Below are 22794 nucleotides of genomic sequence, written 5' to 3'. Positions count from 1 at the left end.
CTTAGCAACTGGCTACAGTCAGGTATTCAGTGGAAGAGAGTCCTGTTCTTAGAAGTGCCACAGATTTGCTCTATAATGGGAAATAGTCATAATTAATGACAATTAGGTGTATGTAAATGTGCCTAGAAAGTGTTTTCAGATTCCAAAATATTTGAGACACATAGAAATCTGTGTTATCTCAAACTCTGCCCTCCAAATAATGATGCCTGGACACAATATCTATCGTTTCCATTGACCCCCCTAACCCACCATGGCTATCCGTGATACAGGTCTCCTCTGCTTCATTTGTGAGCAGCTCTGCTCTTTCTCATGCCTCATCCTTCACATTTGGAAAACTCATTTTGGACCAAGCAGGTGCCACTTTTGAAACTCCGAAGAGTTATTTTCTGACTTGACAAAAGCATGAGAAATGTCAGGGATACAGGCAAATACGCAGAAATATGTGTTTTAAAATAGGTTGCTAATAAATGGATGTGTCTAATTGCTTACCCACATAGCGTTAGTGACATGGGATCGTGCCCTTGCTTAGAAACCACATTATCCCACTGCTGTCTTTGCCCTTTGTCTACCTTTCACCAGCCTGTCCCTTTTCCATTGCTCGCCTACTCTGTGCTATTACATATCTTTTAGTCTGGTGATGGCAGATTGTATGTTCTCTGGCAATAAGTTTGTTAGCTATTTTCTGAAGTAGTTAGCACATCTTCGAGCTCTGTAATAATAGCAAACATTGAGTATTTTCTGATACAGAGGAATGTTACAACATAGTCCATTACCAGTTGATTAGAAGAGCAGAAATAAACCTTGAACATGAAGCTGTAGTTCCTGGCTCAAATGACACTAAACCTATTAATAGATATGGAGTAGGCAGAAAGTAGATGAAGAACCAAAACATTAAGGAAAATAGTTTCCTTGGGCATTACCAGGCACTGACAAGTTTATCTTGCTAGTATTTACTTTTTGATATTGCAGAGCAGAAAGTGTGTGAAGGGTTCCTGGACCTGGGCATGAGACTTTCTCCCCAACTTGGTGAAGCGGATGGTGGTGTGGAAAGATTGAATATTCGTAGGTGAGCAAATGTCTGAACAGAGTGTGCAGCGTCCGAAATTAATGGCATCCTTCCTGATATTTTTAGAAATTTGCTAACCTCTTACTCTTGAGCGCCAAATGATGAGTACAGTGGAAATGATAGAAATGGGAGAACTGCCAGCAACCAAAGCTGATGCTAAGACTAGTAGCATTGAAATGGTGATGACTGATGCCACATTTTAAAGAATTTTAAATTTTTGGACGAATGTATTGAAAGTATGACACACTGAACTGAGAGCAAGTGATTTTATTTACTGGCTCTGTTCAAATGACACAGATGCTTAAAACATTGGCTGTGAATGCTGGTTATCTCTGTGAGCTCTATAACAATGAAGATGCAACTTGCTTGCTGTGCCTAGCTCTGGGAGGTACATGCTGTTGCACACCCTGACAGCTGCTCACTGGAAAGGGGAACAAGAACTCAACCATGCCCTGTTGTCTCACATTTGGACCGTGACAGATTGTTCAGCTTAACAAAGGTCTTTCTTTGGTGACACTCACTCCAGGACTACAAGCAGTCCTACATTGATTTTGATGGATTCAGCCTCTTCAGCCATGCTGGGATCAGAGGAGGCAAACGAGGCAATGGCCTGCAGCTGAGCAGAGTGCATTTCAGGGCTGATTCCTGCATTCCCCCCTTTCTCCTTGCTGCTGCAGGCAAGTGGCTCCTTTTTGTTGGGTTCCTTCCCTGGCCTCCTTCTGATGAGAGGCCCCCACATGTCAGCTAGGACAGTCCAGCAGGCTGGATGCGAGGTAAGTTGTTTTAAAATTAATTTATTTTGGTTTCTATGTGTTTATTTAGGGTTTTCCATACTCATAGGTGTCAAGAAATATGCGGGATGGCCATAGTGCCTCTTTGACATAGCTAAGTAAGAGTTAACTTTTGTTGGGAGTTCTTGCTTGCTTCAAATCAGCAAAATCTCTCTAAAACAAGTGCCATGATCTGTTGAAGGGAGAGGACAGAAATGGAGAAGGGAAAGGAATTGGATGGTTTATTTGAAGAAGTCAAGCTAATTCATTGAGAGAGAGGTGCAGTTCTACAAGTGCTGAAAATGTGTCAAGGATGGTCATAAAAGTGAACAGGAAACTATGCTGAGAATGGCACCAGGAAAGTGAAGGTGGAAAAATAAGACTAGCCTGGGAATTCAAACTTGAATTCAAACTTGGAGATTTTACCGAAGTAGTAAACATGAGAGTAATATTCCAAGTAAGGTCATGAAAGAAAAAAGAGTGTGATTACTTGTGGGAAGACAAACTTTTTTTTTTTTTTTTTAATTGAGAGAGTGGATTTAAGGATTTAGTAGCACAGCAGGAACATGGGGGAGAGATAAACAAACAAGCCTTGCTGGACTCGGCAACCTTTTCCTGCTTGGCCTTTCTGTATGCCTTGGTAAGAGCTCTCCCTGCTCCACTGTTGAGAGCCAAGCTGATGAGAGGCCGTAGGAGAAATTCAGCCAAATGAGCTCCCTGGGTAAATGTACTGAAATGTAGAGAAATGAACAGGTTGCGCCAGGGAGGAGTTTGACCGGATTTGTCCCCTCCTGGTCATAGGTGGTGCCCTATGCAGATTAAGAGACATAAATATGAAAAATAGCATCTCCTGACCAGGCCCCTTGGATCTTAGTTGGCCCTGTTGGGACTGACCCTGGCAGGGCTCATGTGGGACGTGTCCAGCTGAAGGATGCCAAGGAGGTGGCAAGCAGGGAGAGTAGAGCACCCGAGGACATCCCAGTGCCCCTCCGTGCTGCGGGGAGGATGATGAGGGGTCTGAAGGTGCAGAGCTGGCAGGGCAGCCCAGTGTGCCCAGTTCAAACTGATGGGGGGGGGGGGGGGGGGGGGGGCGGTTTCCAGCTCTAGCTGGGAGTTTTATGTTGCTGCAGGCTTTGAACTAAGCAGATTCTTAAAGCCTGCAAATTTCAAAGCCTTGTCCCATGGCAGTAGAGATGAGCTGCAAGGCACTATGGAAGCAGAGACTTAAAGTCCAGGGGAAGAGAAAGATGACGACCAAAGCTAAGGCAGATGTGTCTTTGTGTGCGTGTGTGTGTGTTTTACAGAAACTCTTGTTGTACGTAGTGGCTGTAGGAAAGGAAACTTGGAGGGTCTAGAGTTCATCCTCACTACCTGACTGAGTCCTTATGTATTTTGGACGTTACTATTAATGAAAAATGACTGCATCTCTCTTGCATTTGTCTGTTCCCTAATTTCCTCCTTCCACTACTTGAAACTTGAAAAAGCTGTCGGTATTGTCCTAAAACTACAAATTCACCCTCTTTCGGTTATCAGTTGCTCTGATGACTGCAAGACTTCTCCTGCAAGAATCTCTAAGTGAGTTTTGAGCACTTAGCCGTCTCCATGAAGCCCAAAGTTGGTGTCTGACAATAAGTTCTGGTTAAAACTATTTCTTTCCACGATGTTTGTTTTCCTCACAAAGTAGAGGGTCATATTTACTGGTTTCTCTATGACACGTATTTTTCCTGTTCTCTGTTACCCAGGACAATGCCCACGTTTCTTCCTTTTTTTTTTTTCCCCCGTTGCTCTGTTTTCAGGGAGTCAGTACATCGTTCAGTACTGGTCTCCTTGAGCCACCAGGCATGAGGAGTGGGCACTCTGTCACCTCTTTTTTTAACTTCATCTGTTATCCTTGCTAGAGCCTTCTAGCTGACACATGAAAGTTAACCTGTAAAAAATGGAATGATTCTACGAGATGCCAATCTTCACACTTTCCTTTAGCTTTACCCTCGTGGTCTGGAAGCCCAGGACTGCAGGCCTGGTGGTTTTTAGGCTGCTCCTTTTCCGTATCAAAACTGTCAGCATTGAGACTCAGTAGATGACATGTGAAATGCCTGCCTGTCCCCTGCAACTTTACTGGTGAAATTCACCATGCAGATCTATCTTTTCCCAGGTTTTGTTCCTATTCAGTCCCCTGCAACTTTACTGGTGAAATTCACCATGCAGATCTATCTTTTCCCAGGTTTTGTTCCTATTCACTTTCTCATCCATCCCTAATACTATGATAAGAATCATTCTAGTTTCTTGCCATTTTCAGTTTTTTATTCGAATTCTCCTCTGATTTCTCAGCCCTTACAAATCAGTTTTGATTTTTTGTCTCCAACTCAAAGGACCAATAAATCTACTATTTCATGATTCTGTCTCTCATTTCTCATGAGTTTTCTTGCTATTTTTGCTCCATGTTAAAATTCCCATCACAAATGTTCCCATTCTCTTTTCCCTTTTGTCAGCATGCCCTTCCTCCAGGTTTCTCCATTTCATGCTCACTTAAAAAATATTCCTCTATAAAATACTTCTAAAGAAGCTTTTACTGGTAACACCACTCAAATGCAAATGCCAAGTGGAGTCATCATGAGTCTTTAGTAAGCTATCGAGCAAGTTATCAAGCTGTAGCAAGCCCTGCATGTGGACTGAAGAGTAAATCATAGCCAAGGGATTAGCACCCTGGCCCTCTCACTTTGTACAGAGCAATCATCCTTTCATTTTCTTTAGGTTTGAAAAACACTTTCAATAATGTGAAATATGCCGTATACCCTAAGCAAGCTGTGACTACTTGGCCATTTCCATGTAGCCCTGTGGCCAGCAGGTTGCTGGTTTCACAGCCTCCTTGGGCAAGCCTTTTGGAAGCAGCTGTGGGCATTGCCTGCACCTGCAGACACAGAGGCAGGTGACAGGTACTTGCTCACTTAGGGCTGATTCGGTGCTTGATCTGTTGTACAGGTCTGCTCTCAGGGAACATGGAAAGGAGAGCATCAGGGCTAAATTGTTTTAGGAATTCACAGTCAATTGCATTCCCTTGCACTCCAAATCACCTGCCAGGAAATGGATTGGCATAAATGGTTAGGGTTATGAGTTAGCTGAGCTGACACACTTTTCACACTGCTCCATTTTCTGCTACTTCCGAGACTGGTAAGTGATCTGCAATGGAGCCTGGAATGAAATTTGTCTTTGCAAGCTTGCAATTGGGAGGCATAAAATGAGAACAATGATAAGGTCTTAATCAAATCCTGTTGAAGACTGGGGGAAGACTTTAATGGTCTTCCAATTAGTCACTAAATATGATAGTCCCCATGGCTGCTTTGCATTCTAGTCTGCAATACAGACTTCAAGAAGATTTAGTGGATCCAGCTTAGTTTGCTTCCTGGAAACGAAGATTTTGGTATGTTTAAAGTACACTAGTTATTTTATTCAGTGTAGCTGGAAGTATTTGTAAATTTAATCTGAAAAGGAATAAATCTTGGATAATCTTCAAACCCAGGGATTGTCTAAATAAGGAAAGGATTGAAAAGAAAGGAAAACACCAGGAAAGTAATGGACTGAGAGCTTCCTGGAGACAAGAAGCAGGTATAGCCAAATGCTGGAGTTGAGGATTATTTAAAATTCCTTTGACCAGTGTACTGCTTTGTGAGATGGATCAAATACTGTTTCTATTAGATGACAGGGGTTCATTTCCTTTCCTTAGATAAACACTTTAAGGTGCCAGATTCCTCTGTGAGATGATAAATGACTTCCTAGACGTCATCATAAAGGAAGTTGTTCCTTATAACTGTTTCAAATCTGCTACATATCAAATTTCCTGTGCATGGCTGCCACTCTGCAATGCTTTCTAGTGTATTTCACAAATTCTTGCTGTGTCTTATAACACCAAGGCACTTGTTTTCCAGCTCCGTCTCTGGCACAGATCTAAAAACACAGGAGGTCATGGATGGGATTTGTAAGTTAGCATAGCACATCCTACCTTCAATTACAAAAAAACCTCACACAATTTGGATGAATGATTTATGAAGTTATAATTAGGGACGGGACTCTTCTGTTTCAGTTCAGCCTGGTGAAGCTGAGAACATCTGAAATCTGCTCGTTTCAGTGATAGGAAATTCAAGAGGAGGGTTGTTGTCCTCCTTGTTTCGGAAAATTTGGATTGTGGGTTGTATGTCACTGAGAATAGCAATAAAATCAGAGGTTGTGCTTCTACTACTGTACTTTGAGTGCCTTGTAAGCTCCTGTATATCATGCCTTATCTTTTGGTCTCCACTCTTTCCTTTGCAAATAAATTGTTAAAGTAAGCCTTTCCGCAGGTCTTATGACACTTGACATTTGGGAAGTGTTCATTGCTGGAGCATTTGTTGCAGGTTAATTAGTCTGCATGTTATCAAATTCATGTCCCCACAGGCATAAGAGAAAGTTGCAAAGTCAGAGAGAAGTAAGAAACGTTCACAAGTACACAGACTTCCTTAGGGCAATTTAATTAACAGAAAGCAGAAGGAGTGAGGTCAAACTCTGGTTTTCAATCACTGAATCTTGCTGCTTCTTTATGTTGAGGCTTGTTTCTCTGAAAACAGATATTCTAAGTGTGTGTGTGGGAGGTTGTTCGTTTGTTTATTTGGTGAATTCTGGGTGTTGAGGTACATGAGAATCTTGTTTCCTTTGAATCCCAGTCTGCTTTTCAGGCCCCTGAAGCTGTATGTGCACCTGACAATGTTCTCCAATATTGCTTGCACTCAATGTCATGTGGGGCTTCAGGTTTCTTAAAGGACTTTTTGATTGATAACATTTGAGAAGAATACATTATTTAAATATTTCAATGTGACTTTTTCATCTAGCAAATCATTTTGGTTTTCAACCAATTCTACTTGCAGTATGATTCTGTGCTACTGTCATTAAATGATACAAAATTTTAGAGTAGTTTTCTTGATTGAAGTGTTCACATGTAATTAATTTGAGCCACTGTGAAATAAGCATGTGGTAACCTGAGGTACAGGTGCAGTCACATCAAAGTTAGAAACCATAATTGCCTGATTTGCATAAATGTTGGGAAAATGTTGCGGAGGAGAAAAGCTGGGATGTAAAGAAATGTGTGTGGGAGGGATAAAGCAATGGTAAAACCCAAAACTTCTTCAAAGGTGTATTTGTGTGTTTTTTTTTTTTTTTTTTTTTTTAAAGCTACTTGGTGCAGTTGTAGTTCTACTACTTTTTCTTTTTCAGTGACAAATATGAAGGGCTTAGAAAATATTAGTTTAAATCATTCCAGACTGGCGTTTGCCAAGCAATCTTTCCAAATGCAGAATTTATTAAAGCTCAAGCTGGTACAGGCAGGGAAAAACTGAGTGAAGTAAAATGTGGGTTAGCTGAGAGAGAGAGAAAATAGTAGTAATATGGTCTACTCCAGGCTATTATAAAGCAATCATTATAAAGGAGGATAGAAAACCACCAGCCTTTGAATTAAAATGATACTGTCAAAGCACTTGTTTTTGCGCTGTAGGGACCAGATTATTCTAACATAAGCGATGTGGTTTGGGTATGCACAGCTACTCATTTGTGATGTGTTCAGACTTTGCAGCGTGCACTCAGAAGCAGTTATTGAAGTTCTAGACCCATTGACCACCTCATATACAAAAATGATACCTGAAAATAGCAATAGGGGCCGACTTGACCAGGTTTTTCTCAAAGGGTGACATGTGTCCCTGTACCTCCTCAAAGGTAGTGGTAGGAATGAAGCTAACCTTATTGCTTTGCATGAGGATGATCAAGGGATCAGGGCTGCAGCTTCTTCCCTTTTTCTCTGGTAGAGAGCAACTCTCCAATCACTGCTCATACCTGAAAGTATGAGATGGGTGCATAGGCTCATGTCATAATATGCCCAGAGGACTATTAATTTTTATTTGCATGTTTATGACATGTAGAACCTCCATCACAGACTTCTATACTCAGAAATTATAGATCTGAAGATCTAAAGATCTGAAGAAACTGTAGATCTGAAAATGCAGAAAAAAAAAATTCTAATATTTTCCACAAGAAACTATCAGGGGAATCTATCCTTCATGTGACCTCACTTGTGAGTCTGGATATATTCCAGCACGGGAAAGACCTTTGAATCTAAAATGTATACAAACAGAAACACACAGATCCAGTAGTAATACTGATCTGAAAAGCGATCAGAACATCATCTTTACAGGAATGGCCCAAGTGCAGGGCAGTTTGCCAAGGCTGCTCTGCCCGACGTGGGCTGCGGAGAGCGAGAGCCGCCCTGGGCAGGCAGCAGGACGCACTGGAGCTGCGTGGTAGAGCAGGGAGATGGCCACTCCGTGCACCTTATCTCATGGAGTGTGTTTGCAAACACACTCTCTTTCTCAGTGTGCGAGATATGGACTTGCATTTGTGATAATGAAAGCTGCCCTAGCCTGAAGCAATAAGCCACCTCCACCCAGAGAGGAGAGGTGTCAAGCAAGGATCGCTCGATGCCTTGACATGGATTAAATTAAAACATCCTCTGATGTGTCCATGAGGACTCCAACAAGATTTGCACCTGGAGGTCCTATGTGCCTCAAGCTTTCTCAGCTTAAATCAGTGCATTTATGAGGTATCAAAAGGAGATTAAAAAAAAATCAACAGAACGTTTTCTACATTTTTAGCTGAACTTATTAACTGGCCTATCTCATGGACTGCAAAATGTACCAAGGATTCCTCATTCAAAAATGGTGCGGATAATGGGAGAACTGTAAAACTAAGCCTACCTTGATATTGTCTTGGGAACCTAAAAATGACTGAAAGAACAGTCAAGAAAAGATGGGAAATGGCCACTACAACTGATTTAATGATACAATAATACATCTATAAAACTCTGCTTCCAACTGGAAGACACCTCTCATGGCTTTGATTTGTTGTCAAAAAGAGTAAAGGACATGAGTTGTTCATTGCATTTGTATTTTCTTAGTTATCTTCATAATCATGTTCCTGAAAACAAAATAAAATTAAAAAGTAATTCAAGATTAAAAAAAAAAAAGTACATTGGTTTGAATATTGCTGTATGGAGACATGGGAAGGGGAAATTATTTTTTCATACATGTTAGAGTTATCAACTACATGACTGAAAAATATTTGATTAAAATCATATAATGGAAATTAAAAATGGTTACAAAAATTGCAACTACAGACCTGAAAAAGTACATTGAAGAAAATTGATTTATTTGGCAATGGCATGCTGCTTCAAATTCTAGCTCAATTTTGTGGCTGTTCAATATTCACTTAATTTTTCATAAAAAGAAAAAAAAAAGTGTTGATCCGGATGATAGTGCTCCAGGAAATAACTATGTGAAATTAATTTTATACTACCTGAACCAGCATGTCTAATACAAATTTATTTGTCGTCTTTCGTGTTGTCTTTCGTCTAATTTCATTCACTGAAGTCCTTATCTGAAATTTCCATATTATTTCCACTTCTAGTAGTGGCATCTGGCATTCTAAGTATCCAAAAGAAAATTGGATAATATCTGGAAAAGGAAGATTTGTCCTCTTCCTCTTCTAAAGACCTCCTTTGATTTACTACCTCCTGTACGCCTAAATGTAAATAGTGTCACAGCAAATAAGTGTTTAGTGTCTGTAGAGTTTATTCTATTGGTCTATTTAGGTTCTTAACTCTGAGTTATAATGCATATAAATTAGTGGCCAGTGAGTGTTGTTTAATTATCTAGAAGCCTTGTCATTGACAAGGTGACCTATGCTGGCTTTCTTGCCAGGAAGAGTTGAAGCTGTTATACTAAACTCTGAACAATTTGATGTAAATATTTACCCACCCAATAAAGAGGTGCTAAAACTAATTCAGCCTCAGGATGTTAACTCCTGAAGATCACATAATTTCTCATAGGAAGCCAAGCTTGTGTTACACAGAGAAACCTCAGATCTTGCCTGTAGTAAATGAACATCTGAGCTGACAAGGTCGTGATAAAGAGAAGTTTGGAGTTGGTCGTAAGCATGGCTGAGGAAAAATTATATACGTGCAGAGAGGTATCCTCCTCACTGTCTGCACTCCCACATGGTGCCCATCACTGCGTGCTGCCTGCTGTGGTGGGGTGCTTTCGGTTTGGAGGGAGAAGGTCAATGCAAAGGCAGATCTCGATGCCTACAGTCATCTAGTGCCGTCTGAGATGCCCGCAAGCATCAGGCTTAGCCTCTATCTGGAGCTCCAGAAGGGTCCTGCAAATTGTCTACCGCATGGATGTCTTTATACAGGCCAGACTTTGTCGAATGTCACAAGATATCTGTGTTTGAGCAACCGAATCTGTCTTGCAGCTTCAGTGAGTCAGAACTGCAATCTGTGCTCAAAGCCTGGTTCTTTGGTCACAATTTCTGTCCAAGTCAATGTCACGAGTAGCTGGTGACTTCTGTGCTAGCGGTTTGTTTCCGAGTGCCTTCTGTGAGAGACACTTGCCATGATGCTTAGCAGAGGAAAGATTTATTATCCTTTTCTATCAAATCTGGATAGGATTTGCTGCTCAGAGCAGAATTGGACTCAGGGCTTTGCATTGCTAGAGGCTACAGCTCGAGAACCCAAACGCTGGTTTACGTTGCTGGTGATCACTGAAGTAACTCTCGTGTTTCTTGGCACGAGCTAGCCAAGCGTTGGCCAGCAAACCCTTGCACAGGACAGGCTAACTTTGTGGACCTTGGAGAGCAGGACATCTATTTGTGACCCAGGAGCGGTGAGGCATCGTCCTCGACCCTGTTCCCACGTGGTGCGCAGCAGCTCCGCAGCACTTGTGAGCCGGGGGCTGCTGTTGGACAAGGCTCTTTGAACTTGCACACCCTGCGCTCAGCTCCCAGGGCCACCAGCTGCGATGTCCCAGGCGACGCCGCTGTGCTCGGGGCAGAAACTCTGCAAAGCTGGGGTCATCCTCGTCCCTCGGGGAGGGAGCAGTTTCTGCGTTTGGTTTCCATCTGCTCTTTGCCCTCCTTGGTCAGTGAACTCCACAGAGATGTGCCTGCCCCATGCGGCCTTTCTAAAATTGCTTTCCCACAAATGTGGTGTAAAGGGCTTGGTGCTGCCGCTCCACCCACCGCTACCAAGGGCGGGCTGAGCCCTGCTGACTCACGCTCGTGAAAATCCTGTTGTGAACAGGAGAACCACAGAGGGACAGATGGAGCAACAGCTCTGTTGGCAGCCTTGGGTGTGATGGTTGCTGCCACCCTGCTCCCACATTACATCTGGGACTGTTGGAGAGCTCAGGCTGCAAGGGACCAGGAGGTCACTGGTTCAAGCTCCTGCTCAAAACAGGGTCAGCTCCGGGGTTGGACCAGGTTGCTCAGGGTGTTATCCTTGAGGGGCTTGAAATCCTTCCTGAGCAGCATGTTCATCTTCACTTCCACCCCTTATCATCCGTGTTTGACAGATTAAAGCCGGTGTGGATACACCTGTCTGCTGAGCTCACTCCTTTGCCTTGTCCTGAAAGCAGTCATTTTTCAGCTAAATAAATTGAGGAAAACAGAAGTTTTCTTGGCCCACAGCAGTTTGCAAAAGTTCTCTGTAAATTCACTGTCTGCTTCAAATCAAGCACCAGCAATGTCAAGATTTTAGAGAAAAGAGCCTTTTCTCTTTTGTGGGTGAAATTTGTGGGCAGGTCTCACGGACTTAATCTTGCTTCTGACTTCTTTCCAAGAGAGAAAATTCCCAGTTCTAATTCCAGTTTTATCTTAACTCTTCCCAAAATAGTGATAGCTGCAGGGTGATATAGCAGCCTGTTTGGGGGATTTTTGTTAGAAGCCAGTACTGATCTGAAAAAAGAGCTGATCTGACCATGAACCATATGTATGCATCCTCACAACTTGCCATAGTCTGTTGGCCTATGTTGAATAGTGCTGTGTGAGGATGATCACCCCAGCACTGCTGTTAGCTGGTCACAGAGAGCATGGGCATCTGTTCTGCTCTTTGATAAATATTGTAAATAGTAATAAAGGGACAGGGATGGATTAATTTTTCACAGTGGAAGTGAAAGTTTAGGAGGAAGTATGTTTTCAAAGATAATTTGCTTTCAGGGATTAACTCCGTGCCTTCGTTATTCACAACACACTATGTACTTCTAAATGACATGAAAATCACGGGCCGACATCACCAGAGCCAAGTTAATTTATATCTCCTGTGAGACTGGCTCCGCGCGTCCCGGAGGGGCGCTCCCGCTCTGCGCCGCTCTCCTTTCTCCCGTGCCCTTATCTCCCTCGCTGTCTCCCTCCAAGGCAGAAGAGCAGCCGGTGGCTCCGGCCACCCACGGCGTGTGCTTGGCAGCTGTAAAACCTGCCAAGGTGCCAAGAGCCCGAGTGCTTTCTCTGCAGTAGTGGGATCTCCCCAGGCTGGTGGCAGGAGCAAGAGTCTGACAATTGCCAGGAACTTTCCTTTAAAATTTGGAAGGAAAATATCCTGGAAATGTTTCCTCGGGTCTGAGTGTTTCCGCTGGGAAGTTTGCTGCCTTGGTATGTACGAAAAGAGGTTCTTATCAGGGTGGGGAGGGATGTTCCCCCCATTCAAGGCCCTAATGGCTCGGGCTGAGCCTGCCCAGCACTTTATGGGAAAGCGGCTGTGGCCCACCTTGGCTTTTATGGGAGAAGAGGAATGTGAATCAAAAATTAAATTCACATAACTTTGTGGGTGGCCGTCTCTGCTATGCAGAGTATCTTTGTGTATGCTCGTGTCTGCCACGACTTTGAGAAAAGAGCCTTTTGCTTGTATAGCAACAAACTGTCATAAGGCAGGGTGTTTATGTTCCTAAGTACTATATCATATTTCCTGACTAAGTTAATGAAACAAATTAGACAAAACTGCACACAGAATCTTGTATTCACATAAAGCCTTGCAAAATCTTACAGATACAGGTTATGGTAGTAGCCAAGTATGCTAAACTTTTTATTTTTTTTATTTGGTAGAAAACATAAGCTGACTTGTCTGCTCTTCCCTTCTGCATCTCAAAGAATAGAGGACTAGTTTTTAGCATTCTTTACGATTGCTTCCTTTTTTTTTTTTTTTCATTTGTCCTAAAGTTAGTTTGTGAAGTAATAGATGAATCAAATTCACAGGGGCCTGACCCACACTTAAAGTTAAGAATGTGATTGATTATAGAGTACTTTGAATACACATCTTTCTGACTTGGGTCATTAAGCAAATGAGTAATATTATTCATACAATGAGAATGCTGTAAAAGTCTAAAAATATTTATCATGCTGGATTCTTAATGCAGTATCCTCCACAAAGGAGATGTCATCAGATCTTGGGAATCTCTAGTTATAGTTGGTAAAATGTATGACAGAGAGTTCATCCAGGGTACAGTGCGGCTGTATTTATGTCTTCCGATCAATTTGGAAACACAAGGAAAATAATGAAATATCTGTATCTGCATCTAAACTTAAGTATTGCACAAAATGCAAATGGACCTTGAATTTCACACTGGTTTTGCACATCCATTTAAACGTAGCTTTAAAGGCTAAGCGCAAAACCATCTACATACTCAAAGGCACTGTGGAGACAAACAAATGGATATTATTTGGGAGATACTTGGGCTTTTACCCTCCTTGGCATCTTCAGTAGATGGTGAAGAACTTCCTTAGATCTTCAGCAATACAATTACCTTGACTATAACAGAGTAGGTCATACAAGTAACTACTGCCTGAGCATACAGGGAGGTTCAGGTGCTGGCCTTTTGCTATCATCCTTGTTTAGGTGATCTTTTGAGAGCTGGAAGTTCATTCAGATTTTCTGCAGTTAGTACATTTAGAATTTATATGTTTTATTTACATGCAAACTTTATGATATGAATATATGATTATAATGTATATAGACTATGATAAAATTTATCATATGAATATATGATAATGTATATAGACTATGACTAGTAAGTTAAGTTATTCTTCAACACTTTTCTGGATACATTAAAACTTGGATATTTGGATATTTAAATGTTTTTCAGTTTTTAACTGTCAGCTTTATGGTATCTTGTGCCAGCCTTTTGTTGGTTTTTGGTTTTGCAGATATTCAAGACTTAACTTGCTTAGTAAATGTTAAACTCTACAATGTTGCTAGTCTTTATCTAACCCTTCTGATCTTTCTCTAACAAATGCACTATTGATGAAAATGTATTGAAAATGCTAACCAGCATATAATGGTATTAATACCGTGTCCATTAAATATTCCTCCACATTCAGTACTGCATCTAATGTGAAAAGAAACAATTGGATTCCAAACTATGCATACTTTCAAGAGCTTGCTCTTGGTATCCATTTTTAGAAATACAGAACAATTCCTCCAACTTTTTAAATAGCTGAGACTTAATGTGCAATAAAAACATACTGTAAATATTTCTGTTGCTGCAATGGTGTTGCAGTTACCACTAAGAGTTGCTAGGATATTATCTTTGTCAGGAAGTTTGTTGTGCCTTTATGAAGGAAAACCAACAGTCATTTTGATACATTATGCAAATAATATCCTGTTTTCTCAACAGATTCCTTTGGAGTAATCAAAAAGGCTCCCAGCCTCTGAGCATCTAAATCACTATATTCTGCTGTTAGTATCCTTGGAGGTAACACTTTTTCTGCAAAAGTAAATAAATTTGTGATTAACCAAATGTAGTTCTAGAGATCGTAGTGTTCAAGTCTGACAGACGCCCTAATGGATTAATCTTTGTACTAAGCGAATTATGAAGAGGGATTAGGTAACTTTGAGCTTTTAGAGCTTTAATGGCATAGGTTTCTTTTTATTTATATAGCAGTGATCTATGAAAACTTTATTAGCTCTGCATCTTAAGATATATTTCATATGTTTTTCGAATTAACATTAGGTACAGAAAATTATTCCCAATTATTGGCATTAAGCTGGCTAATACCAATTGATTAATCTGAATTAGTTGAGTTTCAGTGCCAGTTCCCTGGAGATGCTTTAGGAATAATAGGAGACCAGCACAAAATAGCTATGAGCTGGCAATTTAGACAAAAATTCTGCTCTTAAGATGTACAACGTATATGATGGAAAGACATGCTGGATGTATTTATCAGCTAAATTTGTTTTGCTTCTTTTAAGAATACATTACATGTATGCATTTTTACCACCAGGTCAATACATAAAAAAATAATTATGAAGTATTAAATTAAAAAAATGCATTGGATAGATATAGATCTGTAATGTACCCAAACATATGTAAGCATATTTCTTGCCTAATCTCATTCTGTCTAAGCTAGCAGTGGAGTGGTAGCAGGATGGGATAGAGTGTGTATATTACTGTCTTTACTCAAAAGGAATCAGTATGGGAACTTTGTATTATAAAGCAAATGAAGCTCATGTTTCTAGATACATGACACCAGTGTGCATTGTTATTGTAGCATAATTAATATGGTATAATAGTAAAGTCAGGAATATAGAGTACCAACAATAGTATTTTTAAACCCAAAATATTTTAGTAAAATCATTTAATTTGAAAAGCTATCATCCTGTCATCTTCAGTGAACTTAGCTTAGCATGAATATAGGTGCATTTCTGCTGCTTATGTTTATCTGCTCCCAGCTATTACCACGTGCCAACATCCTGCCCTCTTTCTTCAGCAGCATTCCTTGTTTACCCCATAGCCCATCTAGCACCAGCAAAACCCTAATTTACGCTAATGGGCTAAAGTTTCATCAAATCTCCACCTTTGGCATGGGTCCCCGCTTTTCGTGAATCCAATTCCCATTAAAACTGAAGGCAGCCCAGCTGGAGAGAGGACTGGAGTGAACCTTTCTGCAGAGGAAACTGTTTCGGTCTTTTTGGAAAATGGTCTGGTTGGGTGGAAGAAGAAATATTTACATGGCCATGCTAGAACTGTTTTGTCTGATTCTTACAGAAAGAAACTCTTCCGTTTTCATGGCAGGCTTAATTGAACGATGATACTTGAGTTTCCTTTTGAACCTGAAGTCAGCAGCAGTTTACAGGAAGGAGGTAGAAGTTGAGGTAAGAATCTAATGAGCACACAGGGTGGTAGGCTGGATCTAGGAAGGCCTCTCTAAAAACTCAGATTTTTCTTTTTTTTTTTTTTTTAATTTTTTTTTAAACTCTCTGCTACTTACTGCAAAGAGTGAAAATGGTAGTAGTGTGGAGCTATCCATGTGGGAAATAAGGAAGGCAAAAATTTGCCCTTCTACCAGCCCACAGGCACCCAGCATTGCTGCTTGCAGAACCTACGAAGTTACTGGGAATCTCAGAGTAGTAAATGAGCTACTTAGCAAGGGAAAGGATCTAAACATACCGGGGCAAGTTTATTCCTGGTGTGACTCAGCTGAAATCTGTTGTTTTACACCAAAGATGTCTGCAACATCTGTTTATACCTTCTGCTTTATCGCGTTAGCCCTCTAAAGTGAGCAAATTCCCTTGGAGAGCAGAGAGTGTTACCAAATATTTTCTCTGTTTTGGTGTGGTGTCAGCAGCATAGTAGGGACTGCAGCTCGTCATCGGACTAAAAAAATATCCAAAACAAAGTTATGTTCAGTCTTTTAAAATTAAGTAGATAAACATTTTTTTACTTCTATAGGGAAATGCATTTAAAAGCAGATCGTTTTGCAGCGCGAGGTGAAAAGTGATTTCTAATGAAGCACAGTAAATATATAGGAGGGAACAATATATGCACCCTAAACTTCTAACTTAATATTCCTGTGCAGCACTTTTCTATAAGATTTGCTGAATCTCAAATTCTGCTTCTGAGCATTAGAATTGACTTGAGGGGTAAATATTTCCACATTTAGAGGATGTATTTCTTAAACCACACAATGTCAGCATCTCTTTCCGGCTGCAGTGGCACATGTATAACAGTGATGATGCCAACTTGAATTAAGACTCAACAACAGGATCAAATGCAGGAATCTATACTTGGGCAAAAGCCCTGACCACTCTAATACTTCAGTAAGGATTTCAGTTTGGGCTTTGGGAATTATTGACTTAGAGCAGAAGCATGTTTTATCTCTAATAGATATAAAGTGAAATTCTGTATCAAAATAAAAAAATAGATCAAGCTTACCTAATTTCACTAGCTAAAAAGGCGGACTTGCCAAAAAGCTTGTGGTAGTGAACCTCAGAGCAATTTAAATTCAGCTGTGAACTTAACAGCTGATTCCTGGGCTTGGAAAAGAATTTGAATTATTGTGTGTGCAGCAGCTCTTTGACACTGGGACAAAATTTGGTCTGAACCAGTAGACATGGTATTAGTTTATACCAGGACATAAAGAAAAACCCATTGCCCCTTTGTGCTTAGCACTATATGTAGAGATGTTCTCAGACATGTGCATGTGTTTTGGAATCCAAAATTCATGTCTGTGTGACAGAGAAAGGAAGCAAGCCTAGTTTTACAGGTAGAGTATGGAATCACAGGGAAAGCATGAAACTTGCTTAAATTCACCTGAGCTGCAGTAGAACTAAGGAATAGGCTCAGTTTTGATGGGTCCAGGTCCAAAGCTTGGAGTTGCCCAGGTCTTTATTTAAGTATTGTAATGATACTCAAATATAATGAGGGTTTCTAATAAGATAGACTCAGGCAGACCAAGACTGAAAAAGGAAATAGGCACAGAGAGATGCCAAAGGTCAAATATTACGTGAATAACACACTTGTTCCTTGGAGTACCATCCTGCTTTCCCTTTTCCTGCAAATTTTGCTGTACTTTTAAATCCTTGGAGACTCATGATGTGTGAAGCTCCCATGGACTAGCACTAGGAGACCAGCATAAGGATTTTGATTACTTCGTGAAGCAGAACAGACCAGCTTTATTAGTTTCATTCAGAATATGATCATATTTTAGAACTGCTTCATAGAAATTCATTTCTAAAATTTAGACCTAATCATACCATATGTGTTGTTTACTGTGCGTGTTTTCAAAGGACAAACCACCTCACAGGGATAAAACTCATGAAAACTGATCAGCAAGTTTTTAATGTCCTTGGTGAAATGTCTCAAGTCAGTCACATCCATGGCTTTGAGTGCCTTTTAAAATGTTCCTTGTGTCTCAAGAGCAAGTTCTTACATAACAGCAGCTCTAAATAACATGCAGCAATGTCTTTGGCTAGAACAAACCTAGTGGTCCTCCCCTGGGATGGGGTTTCCTATAGGGAGGGTAAAATTCCCCATTGCATCCAGGGAAGCTTACCTGCTCATCAGCCTGAGTTTCTGAAATGATTTTCCCCAGAGCTGGTGGCTATCCCAAATATCATAATCTTCCAAGCAAAAAGTATAAGGAAAAGATATTGGATGTCACTCCAACTTGCGTACATACCTGTGTGCCTGTGAGAGTGTGTGTATATTGTAAAAATAAATACCACCGTACACACTTCTCCCCCTGGGAAGACAATGAAAGAGCGAATGTGTAGTTAACATTAATCATGTTGCTTAATCACTACTGATGGGAAATTGGACAAAGCAGGAATGAATGGGGTAAAGAAACACTGAAACAGAAGAATTTGTGCGTGCTGGATCAGGGTCCAGGAGGGGCTGAGCCTGCTGCTGTCACCAGCTCTTGCTCCCAGGCAGAAGCTCTCCAGGAGGAAAATGAGAAAGAGGAGATCTCAAAGAAATGTCAGTGCAGTCATTTTCTCATAGGACTCTTCTTGGCAGCTGGAGGCGGTAACTCTGTAATAACATGTTAAAATTCTGAAGGGGGATTCCTCCAGAGCGGAAATATCCTTACAAGGACCATTTCCCTAACTATATTCAAGTCTGTGGGAAACTGTTACCCTATGACGAGTTCTTCTAAACTAGATAGGATTTATATTTATTCTTAAATTATGTTTTATTTTTGGCAACTCCCCCACTGTGACTTGACATCCCAGGAACAAGACCCTTTGGATTCTCAGAAGCTAAAAAAAAAACTGTTAACAAAATGTATTCAGAATCGTCTTTGTCAGTTTCCTCTAATATTTTCTTTCCATTCAACTATTCTCTTCTATACTAGTTCTGGACCTGATGAGGATATGCAGCTTGTTGCAGGCATACAATCCAAAATAAGGAAGAAAATGAGCTACCTGCTTAATAGGACTATATATCTATTTTATGAGGTTTGAGTTTTGTAGAGTGACATTTGGAGTTATAGGCAGGTGTTGAATAAATAGTGATCTTGGAAAATATGCCCAAAGCATTCTGTTTGTAGATGTAAATCTGTGGGTGTGATAGGAGATTGGTGGTTCCTGCTTTTTGTGTTGAGCAGGTTTTATTCACTCTACTAAATCCCAATCGCAATTTTATACAGCTACAAGAGAGTAACCACTCATATTTCATGGAACTGGTAGTTATATTTCTTCCTTTTCTCTTCAAACCTTACAATCTTAGTCTGAGACTTTAGAATACGACTGGATTATTTCCTAATCGCAGATCTGCACAAGAAGCAATAGGTTTGCCAGTTTGCCATGTTATGCCTTCAGTGATATTCTCGAACACATTAGCCCCTGGGACGCTGTTAATGCGAGACATACCCATGCAGCAAACCACACTGCTCATCCTGTGCGAGACGAGAGCAGACTCTGGCTCACTGGTTTCATGGTACTGGTTGTGCAGACTTGGCAGCAGCAGGAATGGGGAAAGCTGCTGCTATTAGATGACGAATGCGTGCACAGCAAGCAGCTGATGCTCCTCCAGCCTTTCAGAGCAGGGCCACGATTTAATGTGGTGTTCAGTACTTTCCCTATTACTCTTCCCATTTTCTCCCAGGGTGAGAATTCAGTGACTGCTGTTGCTACAGTTCTCACTGGACTCTTGCAGATCTTTCCAAGGCGGGTTGACAAAGCGAGCCCTTACAGATGAAGTGAAACCCTCTTGCAAGCAATGGGCTGCATTGTGTGGGGACCACTCTGTGCCTCTACGAGGGCTGAGCAGCACCACCAGGACAGCCCCTTTGCCAGCTGCCCTGCCCAAGTGACAGGAAACGTTCCTGTCGTTATTCCATGGATAATGTGCTCAGGCACTTGCTCAGCCAGAGGCTGCAGCAGCTTTAGATGAGCAATTTGGATTGAATCTCATATGCATTTCCCACAAACAAATCCAGAAGGAAATGCTCCCACATTTCATTTTTTTTCTTCTCACCCCAAATATTCCTGTCATTATTTATGTTAGAATTATGTTAGAATTTAGCAAGGCATAAGCTCCTCTTTAGCAAGGAATAAGCTCTTGTATTATGTGCTGTTATGTCAAGTAATTTCATTTCAGTGACAGCAATTTTCAGCAATAAAATGGCAAATGTCTCAAATGGTGCCAACCCAAAAGCTTTAGTGCCTGTGCTCAGCTCAGAATTTAGAGTTCAAATTTACACTAACAGCCAGGCAAGCTGAAGGTTTATTCAAGTACAGTGCCAGGAAGCAAACAAGAATAACTCAAAATCTGTGAATTCTATTTGGTATTGGAATTGAATTTTGAAAAGCAAATCAAAAAACAAAATCTGATTTTTTTTATAAAGGTAAAGAGCATTTCTATTTCACTTTCAAGGGTGTTTGAATGGGTAGTTTTTCACAACTATTTTGAATGACTTGATGAAAACACTGGTGATTATAGAGCCAAGAAACCCTGAGTATTAACAATCCCTCACAGTCTTTGTTCCATGCCCAAACCAGCAAAATACCCATGAGCTTCAAGTGAAGAGAATTGGAGCTTTTCACTTGGTCAGAGCATGTCACTAGGGCTCTTCTCTATCTGTAATTGTCAAGATCCTGCATCTCCTGTGAGAAAAGAGGGAGTAAAGTTCTGCTGCTTTAGAGCAGGGGGCTAGGATAGTGAACTTCGTTTGATAGCCCATTCGTACAGACAGAGACCCTATTTTTGAATGAGACAGCTTATTGTGCTATATTTTGTGCTATATTGTCCTATATATTGTGCTATAAACTTCAGGGATTTTTGTGCTGATGATTTTTACTATTGGCACCTCCAACACTTGTGATTTGTGAACTTTGGCTGATCAATGTCTTAATGAATCCTGTCTCCTCAAGCTTCTGTGTTTCTTTTATTCCATTTTTATTTTTAAAGCCCGTTTATCATGCATGAAGTTCTTCATACTCGTGTGATTCAACAACTTGAGAATCCAGACCTGCCGCTCTACACATGGGCAAGCACTGACAAGTGTCTTGCACGGTCGGCTCCTTCCCTGTGTAATTGGGATCAGGGTGCTGGGAAGCTGTGTGGTGATTCACGCCTGAGCACTATATAGAGCAGGACAGAGCTCTTGAAAGCTACAACTATCTTTAGGCATTGATTGCACCGGGTAGCTAACCTGGAAAATGAGGTGTAAAATAGTGTGAAAACATTTTCCCAGACTAGACGTCCAGTCACTGGAGGTTGCGTAACTGGAGATAAATAGAAGTTTTCGTTACAAAGCTCAAAAATAATTCCCCAGTATGTTGAACATAATACTGTCTGTCCCACTCCTCCTGTCAGCTGTAAAATCCATCTCTTCATTTAAAAAAAAATTAAAATAAACTGAAGTTTATGAAATGTATGTTTGTATTTAAAACTGTTTTGCTGTTCATTTGCAGATGACTCTGGAGACATGGCCTGTGTTATAATACAGCTTCCATTAAACATTGGAAGCTCGGCTTTTTACAAAAAAATTCACACAAACATTCTGCTCTTAATCCAAACATAGGGGTTATGAACTGAACCTTCAAACAGAAACTTTCAATATTTGGCTTCTCAGCTCAGTAGCACCAGTGTGGTTTGCCAGCTATCATGTGCTGTAATTAATAATTACTTAAAAAAAAAAAAAAAAAAGTCTTTAAGGCAGAATACCCACTGCATATAGCCTGTCTGCTTTTTTAACCAAATAAGGCAATAGGGCATTACACTGTTTATAATAGCAACATGAAATACGATGTTTCAAACTGTTAAAGAAAACACATTTAAACTTTTCCTGCCCATTTCCAAGTTTCTTTAACTTCTAAAAAACTGGCTGTGAGTCTCTGGCAGATTTATAGAAACCTCTATTTTTCACTTCTCAAAACACTTTAACAAAGCTTCAGGGGTGAACAGCATATCACCCAGGTTCTGGCATTTATATAAGGATTGCACACACAGTTCAGAAAGAGTAAACATGCAAAAAATCAATTCCAGGGACTGACAGAAAGCGGAACTAATTAAAGAGCCCAAAGCAACCGAGATCATTTTGTAACACAAACATGCCAATATTTGTCACATAAATAAGGCCGGTGTTAAAGTGAATCTGGTGATATTTATAAAAGCACATTTTGTCCCATAGCATTTTGGTAATTAGGAAATTAATGTTAATAAAATGAGTGGGCTCCATCTCTAATGCTAGCTAGCACTGTGTGAGCCCAATGTCTAAATCGGTGATTTTTCTGCTTTCCAGCAGTGAGACAAGGAGGAGCATTTGGGATAGAATGGTGTCGTTCTCAATCCTGACAGAATTCCCAAAAGTTATAATATTTTTAAAAGTCTTTTTGCTGCTGAAGCTGATGTTGATGTATCTGTCCTTTCAGATGGTTCTTCTCACTTAAGTGTTTGCTGTTCGATACCAACAAACAACGTTCCACCAGAAACTAACCCCGGCACCACCTTTATTTTTTTTTCGTATCTTGGTATTTTTCTTTTAAAGAAAGTTGTACAAATGTTTTACTATATCATCATTTTGCTTTTAACGTGATGGATTACTAAAATGGAGCCACCTGAAGAGGCACCTGCTACATCTGCCATAGGAGAACGGACTCTCCGTGCTGGTCCCAAACTCAAAAGGTGAGAAAGGGTAGGGAGGTGAGTGTATGCATCTGTGGGTGAGTTATTAAAGTTCTGGGCATTTCTATGTTCAATTTTATTATCTCTCCTAGATTTCCTGGTTTTATTACTCAGTTTATCTGAGAGTTTAAGTTGCTTCTGAGATTTGCACCTATCAAATGATTTCAGAAAATACTTTCATTTTAAACTATGGAATTAATAGGATGAT

At 40.6% G+C, this 22794-nt stretch overlaps 1 long non-coding RNA gene across 3 annotated transcripts; it reads left to right on the top strand.

The window, feature by feature from the left end:
* The first annotated feature begins 1762 nt into the window (after positions 1-1762).
* Positions 1763-22417, top strand: LOC112943586. Of its 3 annotated transcripts, none has more exons than XR_003248623.1 (4): positions 1763-1839; positions 14352-14413; positions 15750-15829; positions 22334-22417. It is a non-coding gene; the product is annotated as an uncharacterized LOC112943586 (long non-coding RNA). The 3 variants fall into 3 exon arrangements; XR_003248624.1 differs by having other exon boundaries at positions 15723-15829; XR_003248622.1 differs by having other exon boundaries at positions 14352-14429.
* Positions 22418-22794: the final 377 nt, after the last annotated feature.

This window comes from Nothoprocta perdicaria, unplaced genomic scaffold (assembly GCF_003342845.1).
Source record: "Nothoprocta perdicaria isolate Ctin4 unplaced genomic scaffold, notPer1 scaffold_15, whole genome shotgun sequence".
Taxonomy (NCBI): Eukaryota; Metazoa; Chordata; class Aves; order Tinamiformes; family Tinamidae; genus Nothoprocta; species Nothoprocta perdicaria.
Note: the sequence above shows the minus strand (reverse complement) of the source record. Positions and strands in the feature narration are given on the sequence as shown.